The sequence below is a fragment of the Myxocyprinus asiaticus genome, chromosome 40, assembly GCF_019703515.2.
Source record: "Myxocyprinus asiaticus isolate MX2 ecotype Aquarium Trade chromosome 40, UBuf_Myxa_2, whole genome shotgun sequence".
Lineage (NCBI taxonomy): Eukaryota > Metazoa > Chordata > Actinopteri > Cypriniformes > Catostomidae > Myxocyprinus > Myxocyprinus asiaticus.
In genome coordinates this window covers 17,632,339-17,649,919 of record NC_059383.1, presented here as the reverse complement: position 1 = coordinate 17,649,919, position 17,581 = coordinate 17,632,339, and the positions used below count along the sequence as shown (strand labels likewise).

General features: G+C 38.1%; 1 pseudogene; it reads left to right on the top strand.

Annotated features, from left to right (window-relative positions):
- Positions 1 to 1,476: 1,476 nt before the first annotated feature.
- Positions 1,477 to 17,151, top strand: LOC127430530 (suppressor of tumorigenicity 14 protein-like; annotated as a pseudogene).
- The last annotated feature ends 430 nt before the right edge of the window (positions 17,152 to 17,581 follow it).

Here is a 17,581-nt window from a genome sequence, read left to right as displayed (position 1 = left end):
TTTCAAAATCACTTTTCTTTATATTGTTTTAATGCATTCTGTTTCATTACTTTGTCTATGTCTTCTTTAAATAATGGTTCTGTCCACTTTGTGAAATATTGAGCTCATATGGATCATTTGGACACATCTTTAAACAAACTTCATTGTCCTTTAGCTCAAAACTATGTACAGTCAAGTTCGCTTGCTGTCCAAGTACCATATGGGATCCAGCGTGCAAGGTTTCAGGTGATTTAAATAAAACTAATAGCAACATCTATATACACTATACACATTAATTTTTTTCCCCTTATACTGTACATGTACAAAAAGTATTACCTAAAATCAAGTAATTGGTTACCTAAAATCAAGTAATTGGCACTACCCATTCAAGCTGATGTTTGTAATTTTTTAGATGTTAAAATACTTTCACTTATTCCAGCTAAATATGCAGACAACAATAAGTATACAATCCGTTGGCTGATTTCCCCCAAAACTGTAAACTCTGTGGCTCTATGGCACATTCAATATTGCTCTGTTTTTTTTTTGTTTTTTTTTTTAGCTGCCTGGCAAGCAAGATTGGCTCAACCAGTGGTGTGAGTTTGGGGCGGTACTATCTGTTTGTTCGCCCAGTGGCAGACAAAAGGTGTATTCACAAAAACAATGTTTATTTTTGCAATTCCATTTGGTGACGCTAGTGGCGCAGAAATGACACACTTCAGCTTTAAGTGATCCACCTCAAAATCTTTTTTGAAACAAAACTACACTTCTTACTAGTCATCTGAATCATGCATTTCATATGTTTATTTCTAGTGATGTAAGTTTCATTACATCTTCCTCCCCTTTCGTGAGGGAAATGGTAATGGTATCCTTGCATATTACCTGTCTGAGTTTAATGTGCCGGAGGCCCATGTGCCTGCTGTGGATGAGGCCACTGCATCTATGGATGGGGCAGAAAATGCAAGGAAAAGCCGGAGGGGGTTTGGTCGCAAGACTGACAATAGCCTCGTCATTGACAGGATGATGTCTGGGGGTAAATTCATTGAGAAAGAGTGTCCTGTTACCTGCATTGTTTCAGTGTGTCCGGCTCTTGTAATCTAAGCAGAAGCTTCAAAGTAGCATGAGTATCACAGCGCTCCTATAGTCATGGAAAACATGGAAAAATTAGGGAAATTTAAAGTAAAAAAAAAATGTCATGGATTTCCAAAAACTTGAAAAGCCATGGAAATTTCTATAATGAGTGCAATTTTTTCTCTATAAATATGTTATCTCTATAAAAATATTTAACAAAAACAAATTCTCATCTAGGAATCATGAACAACCAGAAGGAAAAAAAAAAATGAACAATACAATTCATGGGTTAAAAAGTGTGATAATTCTAGTTCAGTATCACCAATTCAGATATACATTCACACTCTTCATTCTGACTGGAAACAGGGAAAATTATTTTTATTTTTTTTGTCTTTATTACAGATGTGGATGCTCGGCTAGCTGGCAGAAACCTCAAACATGAGTAACAGATGTCTTACAACCTGTTATATACTGTATATGTGCTCGGCTCTCAGGTTCTTATGGAGCTTGTCTTGTCTTTCAGGTTCCAGTAAGAAGTCTCATCATGCCCATGAAAACCAGACTGATATCATCTGGTCTCCAGGTTTCCCTAATTCCTCCTACTCTGCCAGCCTTTATGCTGAGTGGCAGATTCAGGCTGACCCAGAGCACAGGATCAGACTGGAGTTTGATGTCCTAGACCTCGAGAAAGACTGTGGTAATAACTTCATCAAAGTGTATGACTCGTTAGCCCCATCAGAGAAGCAGGTCATAACAGAGTAAGTGTTCGATCAGTATTGTTTTTTGTTTTTTTAACAACTGATACTGATATCAATTATTTTTGATTAAATGTCAGATTTTTAATGATTCATTCATACAGTATTTGCTTTTTGATACAATATCTAATCATTACACTACAACAATAAACACATAATATGCATCATAAATATTTTATTAATAATAATCATCATCATTAATGTATGAATGGTCATCATCATGATAATGGTGATTTATTTTTTTATTGCATTATATTTATGAGTTGTTTTGCCATCTAAATGGTCCAAAATATGTAACTGATCAGCTTAAAATGTGAAATGTTTTGACTACCTTGAATTTGGAGTTTTCCAGAACTGGTCAAGTGAAATGTGATTATCAATAGAAAATGTCGATCTCGTGTTTTCACTATTTGATACTATGCGGTTTCAATATGTTCATGTAGGAAATGTGGATATCGCTTACCCAGTGAGAAGCTAATTTTCATCTCGTCTGGGAATGTCATGCTGGTTACACTGGTTACAAATGAAGAAAAAAACTTCTCAGGTTTCAGGGCATTTTACTCCCAGATCCCAGCAAATATTGGAGGTAGAGTTTAACAAGAGATTATAAAGAGAGACCCTTGAACTCCTTAAACAATCCAAAGTCCAATATTTGTGTGACAGATGTCTTGTTTTTTTTCTTTAGAGTGTGGAGGAAAACTGAGCGGGCTCAGTGGTACCTTCACATCACCTGGCTATCCCTCCCATTACCCACCTCAGATTGAGTGTGTCTGGAACATTGAGGTCAAAAATAAATTGTGCTCTGAATGTCACTTACTTTGTGCTGTTGTCCTGTTCCTTACATTACTCCCTCACTGCAATCTATTCTAATATTGTATGTAAGTCCTTCAATGTGCTGTCTCACAGGTTCCCAAAGAAAAGCATATCAAAGTAAAGTTCAACAAGTTCTCTATTCATAACCCTGAACAGAACAACATCACCTGTCACACAGACTACTTTGAGTTTAACTACAGGTCAGTCAAATGGGCAAAAGTATCTTCATGTTCTAATGCCTTGAATCATCTTAAGTAATTGCCATTTACTTGAGTAGATATTACTAATTATGAGCACAGAATGTGTTTGTTGAAAAAAGGTGATCAAATATGGGAAACCAGAAGGTTTTTGTTATACAGTCAGATTTAAGAATGGGAACTTACAAAACTGGAATATTTTTTAGATTTGAATAGACAAAAATGAATTTGAAAAGTTATTTAAAGGTGTATAGTTTTCCATATTAAAATAATCCTGTCTCCCATCCCAACTTTAAGGAATAGTTCACCCAAAAATGAAAATTTGCTGATAATTTACTCACCTCAGGCCATCCAAGATATATCGGAGTTTCTTTCTTCATCAAAACAGAATTTAAGATTTTTAGGATTTCATTTCAGGCCTCCTCCTTTAAACAATGCGGTCCAAAATGCATATTTAGGGTGCATCAAAATAATCTACACGACTCCAGTCGACAAATAAAGTTCTTCTGAACTCAAACGATTGATTATTTTTAGAAACAAAACAATACTTATATATTTTTAACTACAAATGTTCGCTTCCGTACATCTCTGTGACGCGGTCATGAGAGTGACGACGTAAGCTCGTTGGTAAGGTCACACGTCACGTGGAGGAGGAGGCAGGAAGCGCGTCATTCTTTACAAGAGAAACTTGCACAGACCAAGCACCGTTCACAAACCAAAACAGTCCAAAACAATTTCAAAAACGATGTCGGAGGATTTTGATATTAGAAGAGAAGAGGAGATGGAGTTTTTCGCCCAACCCTACCTATTTGAGCCCGAATACACCGATGAGGAACTGAGGGAGATGGAGGAGGCTGCAGCAGCGGCGCAATCACAAGTCTTGGGGAGGCAAAGATCTATGGAGACATGGTGGTGCACATGTAATAAATACCAACCAATGCCAACAGAGGCAGAGAGCCTGTGCTGCCATGATTGGAACATAGTAATCCCACCGTTGGAAACAATTAGCAAGGCAGCAGCTGAGGACACTCCTAGTCCTAGCTGCATTACCGAACATAATGGTTTTCCACCATTACTGAGCCCCAGCATTTTAGAGCTGTTTTTCAGTTTGCCACAAATAAACTGGAAGCGCCGTCCGAGGCCAGAAGGACACAATGGCACCCTATCAGTAGAGTAAGTTTCATGTTTTGTTTGTTACTATAGCTACTATATAGAAATATATAGACCATATGACAAAGTTTTCACACATACCTGAGTTCGCTGGAAAAACAGCATGGGCACAGCCAATGAATTCAGATACAGACCCTTTGTTTCTTTTGATGGTCTGAAATCCTCAGGGGTAAAATGTTCACTGCACACCATCCAATATTTGAGAGAATGTAGAGGTGTACTAATATCCAGGTTCACAGCGATAAGCCAGAGCTTAAATCGCTCATGATCATGTATAGGCAATCAATGAAAAGTTAATATTTTTCCCGGCGTGCATTTTCTTTGGGGTTTCTGAAGGTTGAAGCATCCAGGATACACACACCAAATGACCATTTTGAATGATACACTTGTACAAATACAAATCTACAGCAAAGACAATTAAACTTTTGTACAGCGCTCCTTCTCTTGTAAACAGTGACGCACTTCCTGCCTCCTCCTCCACGTGACGCGTGACCTTACCAACGAGTTTACATTATCCCTCTCATGAGTGCACGTCATAGAGATGTATGGAAGCAAACATTTGTAGTGAAAAAGTATATAAGTATTGTTTTGTTTCTAAAAAATAATCAATCGTTTAGGTTCAGAAGAACTTTATTTGTCGACTGGAGTCGTGTGGATTATTTTGATGCACCCTAAATATGCATTTTGGACCATCAAAAAATGGAGTACATTCACTCGCATGGTTTGAAGGAGGAGGCCTGAAATGAAATTCTAAAAATCTTAAATTCTGTTTTGATGAAGAAAGAAACTCAGGTACTTCTTGGATGGCCTGAGGGTGAGTAAATTATCAGCAAACTTAAATTTTTGGGTGAACTATTACTTTAATATGCATAGACATTTATAAGTAAGCCATTTGTAAGATGTATTTGAACAGTGGTCTCTGTGGTGATTTCAGCAGGGTGCAATAAACTAAAACAGTTATTTTCTTTGAGTTGGTTTAGGATATGTGGAGAGAAGCCACCCAACACTGTGTACATTATCAAATCAAACTAAGCAACAGTAAAAATTTTCTCGGACATGTCTCATGCGGGCGAGGGATTTTCTGCAGAGTTTGAGGCTTTTGAACCTACTAATCGTAAGTAGAATCAAATTTTTCCCTATTGACATTTCAACACAATATTCCAAGCACATCCAGGCTGACAAAAATGAAAAATCTCAATTAATATTCCACAGCCTGCACTGGGAAGTTCCAGTGTGACAACGATCTGTGTGTAGACCCTAATCTACAGTGTGATGGCTGTAATGACTGCGGAGATATGAGTGATGAGAGGGGCTGCAGTAAGTGCATACCATATAACCTATTGTCAACAAAGACTTCAAATCTATGAATGTGTGTATAGTTCCTTGCACAAAGGAAAGCTCTTAAAATATAAAAATGGTGTGGATGGCAGGTCATTGCATTACTTTCTTTTCCCATGTATGCTAAAGTGTGTACTGAGACTCAAATCAAATGCAAATACAGCTTTTGCAAGCCCCATTTCTGGCATTGTGATGGGGTGAATGATTGCGGAGATAACACAGATGAGGAAACTGTGGTAAGGAGGACACCAATTATTATCAAGAACCAAAGAGTTAGAGTAATGTAGACGCTTTCACATTGTTTGTTTGTTTCTGTTTTTCCTGCAGGCAAGTGTAAAGCTCAAGAGTTCAGTTGCCGAAACGGGCGCTGCATCCCAGCACAGAAGCAGTGTAATGGCTACAATGATTGCGGTGATGGCTCAGATGAATCCCAGTGTGAGAAATGTAAGAGTCTTCTCAATGTGTGGCCTCAACTTAGACCTATATTTAGAAGTTTCATATAATAAGGACATTATTATTTATGCATCCCTCAGTTGTTTACATATATATATATATTTTTTTTAATGAATAGACTCTGATTTCTGATTGGTTGAGCCACGTTCAAAGCTGTAAAATGACTATAAATGCACACCTGCAACTTCAAATTACATACAGTATTAACGTGCGAAGTTGCTATGCTGCTTGGCAATCGCAACGAGCTTACAGTTAGCATATGAATAATGTTACTTGGTGAAAACATAATTACGATAATTATTCATAATAAATTAAACTATTTATTGGACATTGGTGTCTTTTATCATATTGCTGAGTCTGCGTTATGTTGATTTTACCAGGGGTAAGAGGTGATTTTAGGCATGAGCTGACACAAAGTGTAAACTTACTCCTTTAACTGATATTAGTTGCTTACTCACTGTAAAATTGAAGAAACAAAAGGTTCCCAATTACAGACCATTTTAAACCTCTGCTGTCAAAATAAGCTGTCACAATAATGGACTAATTGCTTCTCTTTTATTTCCAGCCATAGCTGTTCGCTGCTCTGATGTCACTTACAAGTGCAAGAATAACCAGTGCATTAGCAAGCTGAACCCTATGTATGATGGAGAGAAGGACTGTGCTGATGGTTCAGAATCACTCAAAATTCCTATTGCACTATGTTCCTATGGCACGTGTTGTTCTCCTACATTGTCATCCATACATGAATGCTAACATTGGTTGTGTGTGCAGAGCCATCCCTGCTGAAAAGACCAGTATTGCTGGTCAGCACCTTATGTTTTGTTATGGGTGCTGGTCCCCCCCGCATGGGATGGTGGTGTCCCCACCAGGCTTAACCAGCTTCATTAGCTAGGTTTTGCTGGTGAAAAGCATGGCTCTGCTGGTCCACCAACTAGACTAGACTAGACTAGACTAGCCAGCATAAACCAGCCTGGACCAGCATGCTGGTTAAGCTGGTCTTTAAACAGGGATTATTAATAGTATGTGTATCTATGTCTGTTTGATGTGCTGATTCACTGTAGATTGCGAGATTAAACCTTACAAGACCACTCGAATTGTGGGTGGAAAGGACTCAAATGAGGGCGAGTGGCCCTGGCAGGTCAGCCTCCACATGAAGACGCAGGGTCATGTGTGTGGGGCCTCTGTTATCAGTAACCGCTGGCTTGTCACTGCTGCTCACTGTGTGCAGGACAATGACGAATTCAAGTAAGTTTTCTTCACATTCCATCTTGTCTCTGCTCTTCTCCTAGGCCCTGTTCACACCTGGTATTAAGATCACAAGTGGTGAGCCTTGACACATTATCATTTACACTTGGTTGTAACATGCGTCTCAAATGCATCTCCTATGAGCACTTATGATCGTATTTTGAGGGGAATGTATGCATGCAAATAAAGTAGTGTGATTAGCAAACCACAAAGGCTGCACTTTAATTAAATAAATAAATAGTCTGCACAGTATGTGCTTCTCGCTGAGTGTGCACAGCTATGTTCTCTGTATCGTATTCACACATACTCGAAGCACGCATTTGGCCAATGAACTGAGTTTATATCTACAGCACTCTAGATTCACTAACTGTACCTTTGCATAATTCCAATTATGCCTGGCCACTAAAAGTTACTTTCCAAATCTAAAGTAACCTCATAACACCAGGTTTTTGTGGACATAAGAGTGGATGAGAGCATTTATCTGCATTAAAAGGCACTGTCAACTCACTTACAAACAGAAACATCTTCCTACAGTGTTCCACCAAAATAAAGGCTCAAGACCAGTTAAGAAAACATTACATGAATATGGTATTGTTTTAAAATAAGTATTATTATTATTATTGTTGTTGATACTATACAAAATATGTTTCCATAATGATTTCTTAATAATAGACCCTATCACAAAAACAGATACATAGTAAACAGATTTTTCCCCTCTATGTTTCACTGTATTTTTTATTTATTTAGTCTGGTTCTTTTTAAGAGGATTTAAGTGTGTCAAGTATATATATATATATATATATATTAATCATATCGCAGTCCAAATCACAATAGCAATATTTTTCAAAATAATTTTATATAATTCGATTTTTTTGTCCAAATTGTTAGTATTAGTATTATTTAGTGTTGTCCACTGTGATCGGATCACCCGAGATGGATGTTAATATCAGTTGTTCTAGGATGATCCTGAGTGATTTTCTTTTCCTAGATATTCCCAGACTGACCAGTGGGAGGTCTATCTAGGTCTACATACCTAGGGTGTGACCAGTAACTCAATTCTTAAACGTGTGAAGCGCATCATCTCTCACCCTCAATATGATGCCACGACCTATGACTGTGACATCACTTTAATGGAGCTGGACAGCCCTGTGGCTTTCAACCAAAACATCTGGCCAATCTGCTTACCTGAAGCCACACACGACTTTCCAGCAGGGAAAGCTGTATGGATCACTGGATGGGGCAAACTGAAAGAGGAAACTGGTAAGTGACATGACATAACATTTGAAAAAGCCCCATAAAATTATTTGGACACAAAAGTCACATTTGAACTCTATGAAGCCTGACATATGATATAATTGTCAGAAAATTATAAATGTTTTTAAATTGAGCTGTTTTTTAACCTTTATTTATTTATTTATATATTTATTATAAATATGAGTCTCAGGAGGTTATAGTAAGATGATGACATAATAGCTTGTAATGTAAAACAATGAGATATTTAAAATGACAGAGCAGGCTGCATATATAAAAACATTTAATACCAGTTCCCACTTTAAATATATGTGATAAAAATTATATGTCAATATTTTAATGGTTTCAGTTTTTTCAACAACTATATATATATATATACAGGTGCATCTCAATAAATTAGAATGTCGTGGAAAAGTTCATTTATTTCAGTAATTCAACTCAAATTGTGAAACTCGTGTATTAAATAAATTCAATGCACACAGACTGAAGTAGTTTAAGTCTTTGGTTCTTTTAATTGTGATGATTTTGGCTCACATTTAACAAAAACCCACCAATTCACTATCTCAAAAAAATAGAATACATCATAAGACCAATAAAAAAAACATTTTTAGTGAATTGTTGGCCTTCTGGAAAGTAAGTTCATTTACTCTATATGTACTCAATACTTGGTAGGGGCTCCTTTTGCTTTAATTACTGCCTCAATTCGGCGTGGCATGGAGGTGATCAGTTTGTGGCACTGCTGAGGTGGTATGGAAGCCCAGGTTTCTTTGACAGTGGCCTTCAGCTCATCTGCATTTTTTGGTCTCTTGTTTCTCATTTTCCTCTTGACAATACCCCATAGATTCTCTATGGGGTTCAGGTCTGGTGAGTTTGCTGGCCAGTCAAGCACACCAACACCATCAGTGTCATTTAACCAACTTTTGGTGCTTTTGGCAGTGTGGGCAGGTGCCAAATCCTGCTGGAAAATGAAATCAGCATCTTTAAAAAGCTGGTCAGCAGAAGGAAGCATGAAGTGCTCCAAAATTTCTTGGTAAACGGGTGCAGTGACTTTGGTTTTCAAAAAACACAATGGACCAACACCAGCAGATGACATTGCACCCCAAATCATCACAGACTGTGGAAACTTAACACTGGACTTCAAGCAACTTGGGCTATGAGCTTCTCCACCCTTCCTCCAGACTCTAGGACCTTGGTTTCCAAATGAAATACAAAACTTGCTCTCATCTGAAAAGAGGACTTTGGACCACTGGGCAACAGTCCAGTTCTTCTTCTCCTTAGCCCAGGTAAGACGCCTCTGACGTTGTCTGTGGTTCAGGAGTGGCTTAACAAGAGGAATACGACAACTGTAGCCAAATTCCTTGACATGTCTGTGTGTGGTGGCTCTTGATGCCTTCACCCCAGCCTCAGTCCATTCCTTGTGAAGTTCACCCAAATTCTTGAATCGATTTTGCTTGACAGTCCTCATAAGGCTGCGGTTCTCTCGGTTGGTTGTGCATCTTTTTCTTCCACACTTTTTCCTTCCACTCAACTTTCTGTTAACATGCTTGGATACAGCACTCTGTGAACAGCCAGCTTCTTTGGCAATGAATGTTTGTGGCTTACCCTCCTTGTGAAGGGTGTCAATGATTGTCTTCTGGACAACTGTCAGATCAGCAGTCTTCCCCATGATTGTGTAGCCTAGAGAACCAAACTGAGAGACCATTTTGAAGGCTCAGGAAACCTTTGCAGGTGTTTTGAGTTGATTAGCTGATTGGCATGTCACCATATTCTAATTTTTTGAGATAGTGAATTGGTGGGTTTTTGTTAAATGTGAGCCAAAATCATCACAATTAAAAGAACCAAAGACTTAAACTACTTCAGTCTGTGTGCATTGAATTTATTTAATACACGAGTTTCACAATTTGAGTTGAATTACTGAAATAAATGAACTTTTCCACGACATTCTAATTTATTGAGATGCACCTGTATATATATATATATATATATATATATATATATATATATATATATATTTGTGGGCATGAATGAGACTCTTGTGCAGTGGAAATTGCTTTAACACTACACAGGAAGCACGGCTTCCCTTAAAATTTCATTAAAATTGCACAATGACATGTTTATCAAATTGCATATAATCTCTCTATAATTCAGATAATTATTGTCTCAGTTCAGTATTTTGGGTAACAAAAGTGTGCAATTGCATACAACACTTTTGCGATGTTCGTTCCGTTGGTGGAATCTGCATGATTATGTCAAGCGGAGTCTAATGGGGCTTTTCCACTGCACGGTACAGCTCGACTCGACTCTGCTCACTTTTTGGGGGTTTTCCACTTGGTATAGTATCTGGTACCTGGTACTTTTTTTAGTACCACCTCAGTCGAGGTTCCAAGCGAGCTGAGCTGATACTAAATGTGACGTCAAAACCCTGCAGATCACTGATCGGTCAGAGAGAATAGTCACTACCAGCGTCACTTGATTTGCTACACGGGACATCAACCTGCTAGTTTTAAAGTTAGCAACAGCGATAGCAGTATCATTTGTTCACGCGACTTTCGAATTGTAAAAAGAAATGGCTGTGCGCCGTGGTCAATAAATGAGGTGCAGACGTTCCTCTCGTTAGTGATGAGCGAAACGAAAAAGTCTTTCAGGAAGTGTCTCAACTGTTGGCAGCACACGGCTACCACCGGACCTACCAACAGTGTAGGGAAAAGTTAAAAAAAACTTAAAAGTGACTATAGAACCATCAAGGACAACAGCCGGAGTGGTACAAACAGAAGAAAGTGGAAGTGGTTTGACCAAATGGACGCTATCTATGGCAATAGACAGGCGAGCAGTGGGAAGGAGAGTGCCCTGGACTCGGCCACGGCGTTGTCGGAGTCCACGATGGAGGATGGTATGTTTTGTTATGTTAACTCTGTATTCTGCTTGAAAGCTTCACTTTCTTTAGTTGACCAGCTACTGGAAAGCTTGCTTCTAAAACAACCAGGCCAATTTAACTGTTACACTTGTGTAAAATCACCATGCAACAACTGCTTTATGCAGCACAATGAGCTAGTAGCTAACAGCTAGCGGTCGTGTTATTGTTTATGGTCAGTAATGTTTGTGTCGCGTTTAAGATGATGCCACGGCAGTAGAGGCGGCGCAACTATGACGATCAGCCTATAATCCCACCCATGTTGAGGCAGCACTAAACTGCAGTGGAAAAGCAAGCTCAGAAAAGTAAAGCAAGCAGAGTCGATTTGAGTCGAACCGTAACGTGCAGTGGAAAAGTGCCATAAGGCAGATACGTGTCCCATTGAGTTCAGTGGAGCAAAAGATCGATGTTCATTGGATAAGAAGCTCTAAACATGACATTCTGGGTCCCGTCCAGATGCCATGCATCTCTGGGAGACTATGGGAGCTTCATGAGTGCTGTTTGCATGAGGGAAATGATCTGATTGTTGACTGGACAGTGGGCTTTCAACCAATGTATTTTTATCCCACCTGAAAGCCCGGCTTCTCTATATGATGACTGGACGAGCTCTCAAACGGGCTGAACCACATAAACGGCCCATCATTGAAATGGTGATGTACATGAGTGACAGCATTTCGAATTAAAACACAATCACTGTCATTCAGTAGGTGGTACTCATGAAGAAATTCTGTAGAAATGAACACTATTCATTTAGCGATTATAAATCTTCACTTTTGCCATTGGCGTATGTATATGTTGTAATTAAAATTTTAAATATAAGGTTCTGTATTTTTCAGTATCTTTTTTCAGTAAGTTAGTTCTCTAGTTAAAGTAATTGACCATTTCCTGGAAAAAATAAATTAAATAAATAACATAAAAATAAAGAGAGCAGACTTCACAACAGACACAGACTTAAGTAGCGTTCCACTTCACTTTTAACATCCACTCGCTAACTCCCCTAAGCACTTACCCTCAGGGGAAATAAATATAACATTATTAAATAAAATAAACATATGAGATTTATACATAAACCTCTTAAATTACAACTAAACTTTATGGGAATCTGTGGTTGCCTCAATCTTCGAAAACATTGTTTTCTCAGTTGCAAAAATCACTTAATAATTCCACAAATGGGCATCAGCCTTCAACGTGCTCCAAGTGATCAAGGGATAAGGGTGTTCCAGTTAAACCCACTGCACAGGTTCCGCCAGTAGTGGACACTCGTGTAACAAGCAATGACATACAGCAGAGTCTTCTTCTTCTTGTTTTTTCATTGGTGGTTTGCATTCCTAAATAGTGCATTACTGCCATCTACTGTGAGTAATGGATCAGAGACTTTCCTACTATATACTTCCCCAGGCTTATCAGGACTAAAAGCTACCAATGGCATTGCGTGTTCAGCTCCTCCAGTTTTAGCTCCGAGCCCCTCATATCCCAGAGAGAGAGAGATTAAAAAAAAGAAACAAAAGGGCCTATATTCTTTCAATCAGATTTGAACTTTTAAGAAACTGTAATAGTATATTACTTCCTACTGTTGAATTCAAAATGTTCTTTAATGTTATTTGTTGCTCTCCTTTTTTCTGTAATTCTTCTACTAATTTGTTTCTTTCTTCTGCATATTCTTTGCACTGTATTATTACATGTTCTACTGACTCCTTAACCCCACACCAGCTGCATAACCCTGTTGGATGTTTTCCGATTAAATGCATTGTTGCATTTAACCCTGTATGCCCCAATCTGAGTCTTGATATAATAAATTCTTTTTTCCTTCTTCCCCCTTATATCCTTCCTCTACCGATCAATGGTTGTACCGAATATAAATGTCTTCCCTTTTCCTCATTATCCCAATAGTATTGCCACTTTTGTATTATTTTCTTTTAAATTATTTCTTTGATTTCTGATCTACTATATGATATTTGCATGTCAATGTCTTCTTTCATCATTGCTTTTTTTTTTTTTTATTTATTTATTTATTTTGCCAGTTTGTCTGCTTCTTCATTTCCTTTCGCTCCTACATGAGCAGGTACCCATACAAATGTTACTTTCCTGTTTGATTGTTGCATATTATATAAAATCTGGAGAATCTCCACCACTATGTCTTGTCTACTATCAGCATATTGAGCGTTCAAACTTAATAATGCCGAACTAGAGTCAAAAATATGAGAGTATTACTTGATCCTATGTCATTTATATTTTGTATTGCATAATTGCTAATAATTCTCCTGTAAATACTGAAATATCATCTGATATCCTTTGGGATGGTATAAGCAATTCCCACCTGTCCTTTTCCTGGATCTTTAGATGCATCTGTATAAACTTGAGTAAGACAATCATATTTTGTCCAAATATACTCCTTTGTTATTTCTGACTCTATTACTATCTGGTCATTTCCTTGCCTTGTTTCTAATAGGAATACGTCTACTTTAGGTTTTGGCATAATCCATAATGGTGTTGGAGGTAAAGTTACTACTGATGCAACTTTACACTCCTTTAATTTCATTTCTTGTACTAAATCTTCAATAATCCAACCAAAGCAAAGTTTCCTTTCTTTTTCCATGTTCCCAACATGCTTCTAACACCTTTTTGGTCTGGGGCTGATCTTTCTGGCCTTTTAAATTAGCCCAGTATGACATTATTAATTGCTGTCTTCTTAAGGACATTGGCAAGTTTTTCGCTTCCATCAATTCTTCAATCATCATTCCATTTATATCTGTTCTTTCTCCACCCCATAACGTGTTATGCGCATTAAAATCCCCACACCATATCACCCTTTCACTACTTTGAGCTTTTATATTTTCTATATTCTCCATTGTTAATTTTTGGCACAGGTTATAGAAGTTTATTATTAGATATTTCTTCTTTTCTATCCATATTTCCACTACTATATATTCCATTATTTCTCCTTTTTCCAAGATTCTATAAGGTATTCTATCTTTTAAGAATGTGACACACCCACCACCTTTACCTTCTTCCCTGTCTCTTCTCACACTTGTATATTCTTTAAAACAAAATCTATCCTAGGATTCAACCATGTTTCCTGGATACATATTACATCTGGCTTATTTACTATATGACTTATATACCCTTTAAATTCTTGACCATTAGCACATAGACTTCTTGCATTCCATTGTAGGAAACAATCCTAATCCCATGACTCCTGACTTTGTTGACTGTCCGTTATAAGTCATTTCCTTACCGTCTCCCATGTCAATCCTCTTATACCTAGAAATCTCTCAGCTGCTTTTACTATGATCTGAATCTTTTCAGTTCTTCTTTCTGTCTGGGTTGTGCAATTAATTACTTCTGCTACAAAGAGCACAAAGTTTTTCTTGCTTACTATCATTGTATCTTCTATTATTCTGCTATCACCATTTAATCTCCTTGTCTCTTCATTCCCTTTATCATTTCCCATTCTTTCCTTTCTACTTTGCTTATACCTTGAATCTACTGCTTTTACTGCTTCCGCATATGTTATATTATGCTTGACTTTTTCTTGTTGTATCTCCACTGCTCTTTTCCTGACCACACATCCTCCATATTACACGCTGTGATTTCTTCCACAATTACAGCATTTCACTTCTGCTCCTACTTCACACTTCTCATACTCATCTTCTCCTCCACAGCGTGCACACCTTGTCTTTGCTTTACATACTGTCGCAATATGCCCATATCTTTGGCAATTATAACATCTCAGAGGGGAGCCACATACATCCTAATAAGACCTAGTTTTACACGATCTGGCAAATCTTTACCTTCCAACTTTAGTTGCACGGACAAACTATCAACTCTGCTCCCTTCTCTGTTCATTTGCAATCGACTTGCTTCCATAATTTCCCTCCTTCAAGATTCTTTTTTAGTTCCTCCATTTTAACTCCCAATGGGACCCCAGATATCACTCCATACACCCATGAATTTTGACCAAATATCTTATAGTTCATTACCATTTGTTTGCACACCATTTTTAGTTTTATTGCTTTATTTTTCTGCTCTTCGTTATTGCACATTATCATCAATGCACCGTCCTGTAGTATTTTAGCAAATTTAATTTCACCTACTAGTTTCCTTAATTCATGAGTCAGCGCCATTGGATTCATTCCTACTATACCATCTCTTCCTTTAAATTTCAGTATTACCCGGTATTCCTTCCTATTCTTATCCCTTTCAACTTTCTCTCCCTCACTATCTATGGAACTATGTTCCGATCCTTCCTCTTTCCCTTTTTTTCTCTTTTTTGTTGCATATTTTCCTGTCCTTCCTTCTGCCTGTGTCCATCCTACCTCCATTTCATCCTCATCTTCACCTGTGTCTTCCACTCCTCTTTTAGTCTCTGATCCATTAACAGTTCTATTTCCTCGAGATCTTGTCATCTCAAGAGAAATTTTAAGTCTTCTCCAACCTCACACTCCTAACTCCTTCAACGCTGATTTCGGACCTGGCCGTCCTCTGCAGAATCACTGTAGACAAACTGAATTCCAAAACACACGTGTCAAACAAATGAATCCACTGGACGTGATCGTCAGGTCATTCGATGTCATTGGCAGCTAAAATGTCTACAAGCTTCTCCTTCCCAGAATGCCTGTAGATGTGATTACTGTTGTACATCCGAGTCCGTGAGATGGAGGGAAGTTAGCGAGGGAAGGGCATACAAATTTGAAGTGGAATGCAGCCTAAGTAGTAACTAGACCAGCTTCCCCTCTCTTAAAAATCACAAGCTGCCACTTCTCTTGCAAGATATTGGCTACCAGGGGGTTACCTCCTAGAGACACAGGCCGAGTTCAGAATGGCGTACTACCATACTACTCTTACTATTTTTGCCACAGACAGACATGGCAGAAGTAGTAAGTATGGGTAGTATGCCATTCCAAACTCAGCTACAGCCATCTCCTACTTCCTGAAGAGCAAAGAAACTTCCACCAGGAGAAAGAAGACATCTAGTTCATTGCATACAAAGTTTTGATCATGTTGATGATGTATCGCATAATAGAGTTATAGAGTTCAAATGTGTAATTTTCATGACATTAAAAACAAGATATCAAACCAAGTAGCATCTGCATACAAATGATGCTAGAGCTTTTCTACCATTTTTGCAATTACTTTTAACCAGGTGTCAAGGTGATTTTTGGTTGATGCATGAAGTCAGTTCCAATCAAGTTCACACAGGTGTCCTAACCGAGAAACCACAGGTGTAGTTCATCACTCTACTGTATATATTGTTTTATTATTTGAAACCTAAAAAATGTCTTTCTGTGAAGTGTTTTACTTCAAAAGTGTGTTCGTGCTATACCTTAAAATAAATGCCATTTGGTTTGATATTGTGCAATATAATGCAAGGACAGGCCGTACATTGTTAATTGTGGCTTAGGTGCACAAATACTGTTTGGGGCCTCTGTATATGTGCATGAGGAGAACTGAGCAGCTCTATTAGTCCAAAGAAGATAATGTAAGAAAGCACATACAAGCTGGTTTTGTCAATGTCACTGGATGGTAATAAGACCCTAAATTGTTAGTAAGCTGGAGAAATGTCTTCTCCCTGGTGCAGATTCAGTTGCATCAGTGTTGCAAAAGGCTGAGGTTCGCATTATTAACAGCACTGTGTGCAACAAGCTAATGGATGATGGTATAACAACACGGATGATCTGTGCAGGCATACTGAGTGGAGGCGTGGATGCCTGTCAGGTGAGATGACAGAACAGCCTTTTCTGATTTAGTTACATTGTAGTTACCCTCAAGTTTCTCACTAACACAAATAGATTCCCCATTCCCCATTCAGGGCAACTCAGGTGGTCCAATGTCTTCTACTGAGAGCAATGAGCGTGTGTTCCTTGCTGGAGTGGTAAGTTGGGGAGATGGCTGTGGCTGTAAAAACAGGCCTGGTGACTACACACGAGTCACAGAATATCGAAGTTGGATCAGACAGATGACGGGGGTATAGGCTCTGCTTTTGCCTAAGGACTCAGATTTTACACAGAAGCAAAAATGTTTATCATACAAAAGAACACAAACAAACAGCATATTCCCAACAATATACAAAGTCAGCAACAGCAGAAGTGTGATCCTTTACCAGACTAAAACATGGAACAAACACTGGGCCAAATATTGTATTAGTATTAGCCAAGTTACCAAGTGACAGATTATTTTTTGCCAAAATACCCTAAAGTTTGATTGGACATAGGCTGAAGCATGAGAACCTGTATTTAGAGTCATTGGGGAAAATCAAGTCAAAGAATTATATTTTATTAGCCATAATATTTCTTTTCAGGCCATATCGTGACAGTGGTGGACAGTAAGTTCTGTGTCAACATCATAGATGTCCAATGTCCACAAAAAAATAATATTGTTTAATATTATTTTGATTGGCTTTT